Here is an 8,871-nt window from a genome sequence, read left to right on the forward strand (position 1 = left end):
TCATTGACCTACAACATATGTGGCTGAGAATCCCACTTATTGGTTGGACACAAGCTTTTAGTACTCTGTTGTAAGTGCCATCAATTTTCATGTGACCTTTTACTTTTGAGCGAATTTATTATTTTCCTATTGTCAGTAGGAGAGGTGGGTTGAATTTCAGTTTTATTAAAGTAGAAAGGTATTGCTTCTTCATATACAGCCTTGCATTATGTCGTGAATATTATTAACAATGTTTTCTACTTCTGACTTCTTGTCAACAAACTTTTCATTGAGTTTGATAGAAATACGTCCTTCCTGTGTCCTCGGTTGCTCTGTTTCCTTTTTAACAACGTTCGAAATTATTTTAACTTTATTATCGGATGTGCTAATCTCAGACATAATGCACCTACCTCTGATTTTTAACAACTTTTCTTAATACACTGCAGTAGTTTTGTTTCACTCCTTCTCGACCATCGTTCTTCCTAGTTAAAAGATATATTTCCCTTTTCTGCTTACAATATATTTTTATACCTTTAGTAAGCCACGGATTTTAGATGGTTTCTTACAATTATAGTTCACTGTTTTTCTAAGGAAACGGTTTTCAAATATACTGACAAAGGTATCATGTAATACGCTAAATTTGAACCTCATCCCAGTCTAAATGTATATACTCTCCCTAAAACTTTCCATTCTTAAGTCGCTCATTGATTGCACTATTTTGGAGGATTGTTTTGCGTTACTGTATGGAGTTATGTAATGTACTGTAACTAGCTGTCCACCATGATCAGACAGACCACTCTTAACAGGAAAAGTTTTTATTTGATTAAATTTATATTGGTCTATAGAAACATTACCTATGAGTGTACTGCTTTCCTGCACCATCCAAGTAGTAAAATCAATAACTGATGTCAAATTATAAGAACCAAGTAATATTTAAAGGTCAAGCTTTCTACTGGGCTTTTTCAGAAAATCTGTACTTAATTCCCCAAGAACAATAATTTGATTCCCTCTGTCTGACAGGTAGCACAACAAAGAATAAAAGTTTTTCAGAAGCAGCTGAAAATTTCACAGTGGGGACCTATACATGGCCACCATTATAAAAGTACCATTATTTGGTTTAAGCTCAAACTCACTTGCTTCTGTATGTTGCTCTACACAAAATTTTTTTGTTTCTAAATTTCTGACAATTATAACAGATTATAACATATATGGCAACTCCTCCTCTCTTCACAGTATCCCTACCAGTGCTGAAAGCTTATATCCACCTACATTTACCGTTTCCATACCTGTCGCTATACGGTGTTCAGACAGGCATAGTACATCTATTCCATCCTGAGTTTGTTAATCTCCTAAACAAACAAGAAGCTCATTTACTTTGATTCTTAATCTCCTGGTATTCTGATACAACATACTAACATTAATTTTCACTGTGCTTTTATGTAATCTGCTGACATACAAATATTTTTCACTCTATTGTTACGAAAATCTTGTGATATTTTAAGACCTCTAGTACCTGCCTGTCTGAGCTACTCATTATGCTTAATGTATATCAATGTAGGTGAGTGGATGTTCTATTAATTACAAGTGCAAGCAAGTTGAAACTTACTAAATCAATAAATTGTAGTTTGTTATACAATACAAAAAAGCATTACAAAGAGAGAGAAGAAATTTGGTGTGTTGTATAATTCAGATAGATGATTATGAGGCACATGTGCAATTATTCTAGATATTTTTTTTATTTTGTGTTGACTTGTAGCCAGATGTATCAGGTTACCCCAAATGTATCAAAGTACACCTCAAACTGTATCAAGTAACCCTAAAAGTATATCAACTTGTGCCAAGAAGAATCAAATTTTGCCTCACACTGTATTAGCTTTCCCCAACAGTGTATCAACTTACCCCAAAGTATATCAAATTACCCCTAAAACTGCATCACTATCCCTTAAAAGTGTATTAACTTGCCCTTGGAACTGTATCAGCTAGTTCAAAAAGTGTATCAACTTGACCCAAAAGTTCATCAAATAACCCCTCAGACTATATCAGCTTGCTCTGAAAGTGTATCAAATTACACTTCAAACTTTATCGACTTGCCCCCAAAGCTGTACTAGCTACTCTTCGAATTCTGTCAACTTGTCCCAAAAGTGTATTAACCCCTCCCAGAAGTGATTCGCATTGGCCCCTCAAACAGTATCAGAGATGCAAACATGCTCTGTGCAATGTAGTTCCATACCTTCCTACTCTGTGCAACCAAGCTCCACACCTTACTACATAAGAAAATCTGAGGAGGTACCAGGGATCGAATCTATAAGCTTCAGCACAATAGGCGGTAACACTAACCATGGTGAGATAAACATGTAACTCCTTCCATAAAATCTTACGGGCTTTCCTTGACAACAGTTGTGTGTGTAAAATTTGTTTCCAAACGAAAGCAGAGTGCTATTCTTTCCAAGGAGACACATTGCTGAGGGCATTAACTTTTCACCTCTCTTTTTCGGTGTGTGTGTGTGTGTGTGTGTCAGAATTCTGTAATAGCTACAATAACTGTATGTTTGTCACAATAAATTCAGTATCAATAAACAGTTTTGACATATATGTGAATTGCTAATCTATATTCTTGTATTTGTTAACTGTGAAAAATAAATCATTATTGTTAAGAGAATGTAACTCGTTACCATTTCTATAGTAGAAGAATAAGGTACAACACACTCATGTAATTATTAAGAGTGCTGCTTGGACAAAAGTTCGTATAAGTAGTGCCAATAAGAAAGCAGTACGCATTTTGATAAGGGGTATCGATAATTTAGATGTGAAAATATTTAATTTGAAGCTTGCAGAAATGTATGAAATCCTGTATATAATACAACTTTATTTCTGTAGGAATTTTCGTAGAAGTCCTGCTTGTTATGCTAAGCACACAAGCTGCGTGTATTTTAATGTTATACAAATGTTTTACTAGCGGGAATATATTAAAAGTTACTGTAGTGCCATTAGTTCTGGACTCTTTATTGAAATGGTTATTCGTTTTAATATCACGAGATGTAAGTAAGTTTTGGTATACTGTATTAATAAATTATGCTTTTATTCTTTTTTATGATATATCTACTGAATTTTTATCATTTTTAGAGAATTTAATGTTGTATTTTTTATAAAAAGTGACTAAATAGGCTTAACTGACAACGATTAAAAGTAATTAACTGTTTAAACTGATTGTGCAGCTGTTTGTAATTTGTTCTGTTCCGACAAATGAGACAGTGAGAGTATGTCATTATTGCTTTGTCCAGTGAGAAAAAGCGCTCTGATGGTTGCTGTAACTCCCATAGTAGCAATGTTTTGTTAAAGTGTAAGGTGTTTTGTGCGTATTGAGCTGAGATGGATGACAGATTGAAAATCATGTCTCCTCATTGGCCACGAAGCAAACGGGGTAAGGTATTAACACTCCTTGAAGAAGGTTATGCATATGCAGAAATAACAGGTTGGGTAAAGCGTCTACAAAGTTCAGTGTTAGGAGAGTATGTAACCAGTATGAAGAAACTGAATCAATCGAAACGGCTGCCAGAAACGGCAGAAAACCAATACTGACTAGTCAAGAATGTTGTAGAATCTGTCGTCTTTCTCTGGAAGATCGTTGGAGTACTGCAAGAGGCAAAATGACATGTTGATGACTTCAGGATTTCAGTCTGTGATCGACCCGTCAGACAGAAACTTTGCAAAAATGGTTTACGAGTGAGGACTCCAAGGAAGAAGCCTCATCTGCACAAAACGCAGGGGCAGAAACATGTGTAATGGGCATTAGCACACCTACATTTACATCCACATAGATACTTCACAAGCAAACGTACGGTGCGTGGCGGAGGGTACACTGTACCACTACTTGCCATTCCTCTTGCAAACCAGAGCGAGGGTAAAACCACTGTATATATGCATCTGGATGAGCCCTAATTTCTCGTATCTTATCTTCATGGTCCTTATACGCAATGTATGTTGGTGGCAGTACAATTGTTAGGCAGTCAGCTTCAGATGCCTGTTCTGTAAATTTTCTCAATAGCGTTTGTCGACGAAAACGTCGCCTTCCGTCCAGGGATTCCCATTTGAGTTCCCGAAGCATCCCCGTAACATTTAAGTGTTGTTTGAACCTATCGGCAACATATCTAGCAACCATCCTCTGAACTGTTTCGATGTCTTCCTTCAGTCCGACCTGGTACGGATCCCAAACTCTCGTGCAGTACTCAAGAACAGATCGCACCAGCGTCCTGTATGCGGTCGTACAGGTGAACCATTCTTTCGTATAACTATGCCAAAAACCGAAGTCGACCATTCACCTTCCCTACCAAAGTTCACATGCTCGCTCCACCTCATATCACTCTGCAGCGTTACGCCCAGATATTTAACTGTCTTGACTGTCTCAAGCAGGACTCTATTAGTACTGTATCCAGAAAACAACAGGTTTGCTCTTCCTCCTCAACCGCAATAACTGGAATGGATGCAAGCAGACTGGTCTGGAGTCATTTGAAGTGATGAGACTAATTTCAGCATCTCGGTAATTGATGAAATTAAGTTCATTAGTCGTCGATCAGGTGAAAACTTATGGCCTCAGTTCACCACTACCACTATGAAGCGTCCCATCAGTGTCATGGCATGGGGCTTCATGATAAGTTATGTCACTGGACGTCTGTCTGTGTTACTAGGCAACATTACTGCCAAAAAGTATCAAGACAAAGTATTAGTGTTAAAATTACTGACCTCTATCTGCGAATTATTTGAAGGAAACAAATATTAGTGCATCTTTTGGGAAGACAGAGCGCCATGTCATATCCCAAAAATCAATAAGGAATGGTTTGATGAACATCAAATTAGTGTGATGCCTTGGCCTGGCAACAGGAGTGACCTTAACCCAACTACAAACTTTTGGTAACGGCATAAAGTGATGGTTTCATGACTGACTCCGAGTCATAAGAGGGGGCTCCTAGAGGGCATCATCAGTTCATGCTTCAGAGTGATCAAACAAGAGGATCTTCAAAATTCGATGGACTCAATGCCACACAGAGTTGAGGGCGTGGTTAAATCAAAAGGACATCCAGAAAAATACTAGGAAATATTGAAATGACTTTTGTGCCAAGTAATTTGTAATTTTCTATAATTGTTAGATTGTGAATTTCCTGTTAGGTTTTAAAATTTTTAATTGTATTTTTGTACTTGATGTTCAGTTTTCAATAAGGCATATTTTCTGAAAATTTGTAGTGAATTTAATGGTATATTTCCACTAAAATAAACTCCTGAATCTAATATTCAATAAATCTCTACAAATGGTCCATAAGTCATGCCACTACTGTAGATGCAGCTTGCAAGTGTTACATGCATATCGAACTTTCGTCATAAACAGGTGCTGCTTAAGATGAAAGTGCCTATCAAAAGGACCAATATGCAAGCATTTTGATTATTAATACATACGATTTAGAAGTTGAAATCTCTAATTTGAGGCTTCATTATGCTTGTAATGCTTGAAACATCTTATATATAACGTTACATTTTGCTTTAATGTTCTTAGAGGTCTTGCATATACTACAATAAGCGTGCAAGCCGTTTACATTTTAATAAGTAATACATGGACAATGTATATACTGATACATTTAATTTTAGAAGCTTAATGGTTCTTGCAAAGTGTGAAAAATATCACAATAAATTATAAATAATTTGGTTTATTTTCGAGATACTGATTCTTACATTGGCTTTAGAAATATCACATCTCTCACAGTATCTCTTTGGTTCCTCTGTCGGTGTTTGTTTTTACAAATATTTCATGTCATTCTACAGTTTAAGTAATATGTATCGTAATGAAACACTTTATTCCTTCATGAAATCGAGCATGTTATTCCTTCCTTATCTAAAAAAAAATGTTGTGCGTATGTCTGTGAGGTAGTACACTTACTAGATGTTGGTGTAGTTGATGACTGGATTTTAGCGAGCCATGGTTCCAAAGGCAGCAACAGTCTGTTTATAATACTTGTTATTGATAGTATTTTGTCTTGTGATGCGTTATATTTACTCCTTTTCTAAATTGGTAACTAAAGAAACAAATTTAGATGATGAGAGTGAAAACATAATCAGAATGAATACATTTTATAAATTTAGACTGTGTTGCCTATTTTTTCTCGTGTATTTTACACAGGTGTGATATCATACTTAATTTGAGCCTTACAATATTTTTCTTCTACTTAACCTCAACTAGGTCCCAAGCATTTTTGCAATTACTGTTATTAATATTTTGTGAAACATTTGGTTTCTAATTAAGTGCAGAGAATGTTTTATGTACTTATTCCAAAAACGCATAAGGAATGACATAACTCTATAGTTTTCAACAAAATTCGTCAATATGACTGCTAAACAAGCCCAGCAACTGTTTTCTGGAATTCAGTAATGCAAACGTTCTTCATTTTGGATTATTTTGACATCTCAAGTAGTGTGACATAGTTTTTGATAAATATTTCAGACACTTATTGAGGAGAGCTCATGTGGGGCTATATTGTAACAATGATACGACACACTGATTGGAGGAGAAAGAGATATATGATGTATTTTTGATAAACAAAGCACTTCTGAGCACAGTCCCGCTACTCTGTAGCTGGCTTTTACAGTTTGATACCAGGTTTCGATTAGAGGCAAGGAGTGATAGTGATCTTAATGTTGGTTGATTCTTAGAAAGAAGAAGACTGAAACCAGCCACTAAAAATACTGCTATTTATTTAAGAACATAGCGCTGTAACCGGTTTCGAACTGACAAGTTCATCATGAGACGGCTGTCCACAAGATTTACAAGATGCAGTTTACATAACCGTCAGTTTTCGATTTTTATTCTTCCACCATAGCGAAATATTCTTTGTGTGTTGGTGCCCTACCATAGAAAACAGTGTTAGAAATTCCCTATGTGAACATAACTAACCTCCAAACGATGAAATACAGAGCAAACAAATACGTGAGGTTAAGTGGTTATGGTACTTACATCGAAAACTCCATGCAATTCGGTGTAGGCTGTTATTTAACTTAACTACTTAGTGCTGGTGTGGGTACTGTAGATACCCCACACAATAAAAACCATTCGTATTATTAGTTTAAATTTTCATAACTGTCTAAAACTTCTGTTAGCTTTCTATATAACAACTGCGTCAATAATTAAGTTATAATACACAACATTTCAGTTATGATTGTTGTTACGTTGTTAAGTGGCCAAAACCATACTATGTAGACTTCAAGGCACCCTGGACGAGTCCTAAAGTAACAAAAATCAAAATAATACCAAATGTGAGATATTTTAAAAGAAATTTATATCCATATATTGTTGTCGCATTTCTTCTTATACTAAGTCAACCCAATGTTATCTATTACCACTATTGTAACTGCTTTGGCAGTGAAATAAAAGTCTGGGAGCCAGTGTGCCTTTTGTCACAGTGTGGTGACAACTCAATATACAGTATGTCTACATATAAAACAAACGAAAAACGAATATACAAATTACTTGAAGAAGCTGTAGGAGAAGAAACATATGATAAATCAGATTCAGAGTTATGAGATGCGTGTGAACAACTGGTACATGAATTTGATGCAGAGACGGATAATTGTGATAGTGAAATAAGTTTTGAAAATAAAAATTTCTGCTTTTGAAAAGACAAATCAGGGAAATACATTACGATATCTCCTCCAAGAACTGCAAGGACACAACTTCCAAATAGTATTATTCATGTACCAGGTGTGAGAGGTGCACTTTATTTGGATTTCTAAAGCATTTGAAATCATTTCGCAAGTGACAAAAAAAAAAAAACGAGAATGTAATACTTCTTTCCTTTATCCACTTCGATAATAAAACAGATGACAGTAATGGAGAGGGAAAGGAGCCTGAAATTACCACAGTGTACAACTCCACGATAACAGGAATCGATTAATTGGATAAAATGTGCACCATCTACTCAAAGCCCTCGATATATCTGGAGTAAATCCACAATTAATGTTTACTAGAGTCCAATAATATGGCCACAAGATTGTTCCTATGGGAACTACGAGCTCACGTAATACAAGCAGTTACACGCAATAGATTGGCAACGGCAACCCTACCAAAATTCATCAAACATAATATGGCCACGATGACAACACAAGAAGATGAAAACCAATGACCTGCAACAAAAGGACTAGGGCCCGCAAACAGACATGTGGACAATAAAAGAAACAACAAAGGAAGATGCAGAAAGTGCCCCAGAAGTAAAGAAGTGAAAAAAAAAACAAGTTCCTGTGTGAAGTATATGAAAATGTGTCTAAGTCATGTTTTAAAAATATGTAATTAATGTTTCGATGAATAACACATTTATGATTCGAAATGAAACATAAAATAATGTAGAAAACGTTTAAACTTCGCAGAACTCACAGATATACAAGATGTTCATTTCAAATTAATTCACTGAAATATTTTCGTCTCGGAGGGGAGCATCCAACGATACCACACTCGACCCACCACCCCATCCTGTCCATGGGTGGGAGGGGTAACATTGAATCTTCAGCGCAGGTTCGAATCCTGCCTCGGGCATGGATGTTTGTGATGTCCTTAGGTTAGTTAGGTTTAAGTAGTTCTGAGTTCTAGGGGACTGATGACCCCAGATGTTAAGTCCCATAGTGCTCAGAGCCATTTGAACAATTTTTTGAATCTTCAACGGGAATCCCCGTTTTTTATGGCACTTTACAATTCTGCGGAAAAATCTACATAAGTTTTGTCTGAAGCATTTTCTTCGTTTCACTACGAGGGTGCTGTAATTGGGGGAACAGTAACGCATACACAATGGCCTTTGCATATCCAGTGGCACGTGGGACCCCACATCCATGCTGCGATGGTAAGAAAAGCCGGTATTTTAT

The sequence above is a fragment of the Schistocerca serialis genome, chromosome 3 (genome assembly GCF_023864345.2).
Source record: "Schistocerca serialis cubense isolate TAMUIC-IGC-003099 chromosome 3, iqSchSeri2.2, whole genome shotgun sequence".
In the NCBI taxonomy this organism is placed as follows: domain Eukaryota; kingdom Metazoa; phylum Arthropoda; class Insecta; order Orthoptera; family Acrididae; genus Schistocerca; species Schistocerca serialis.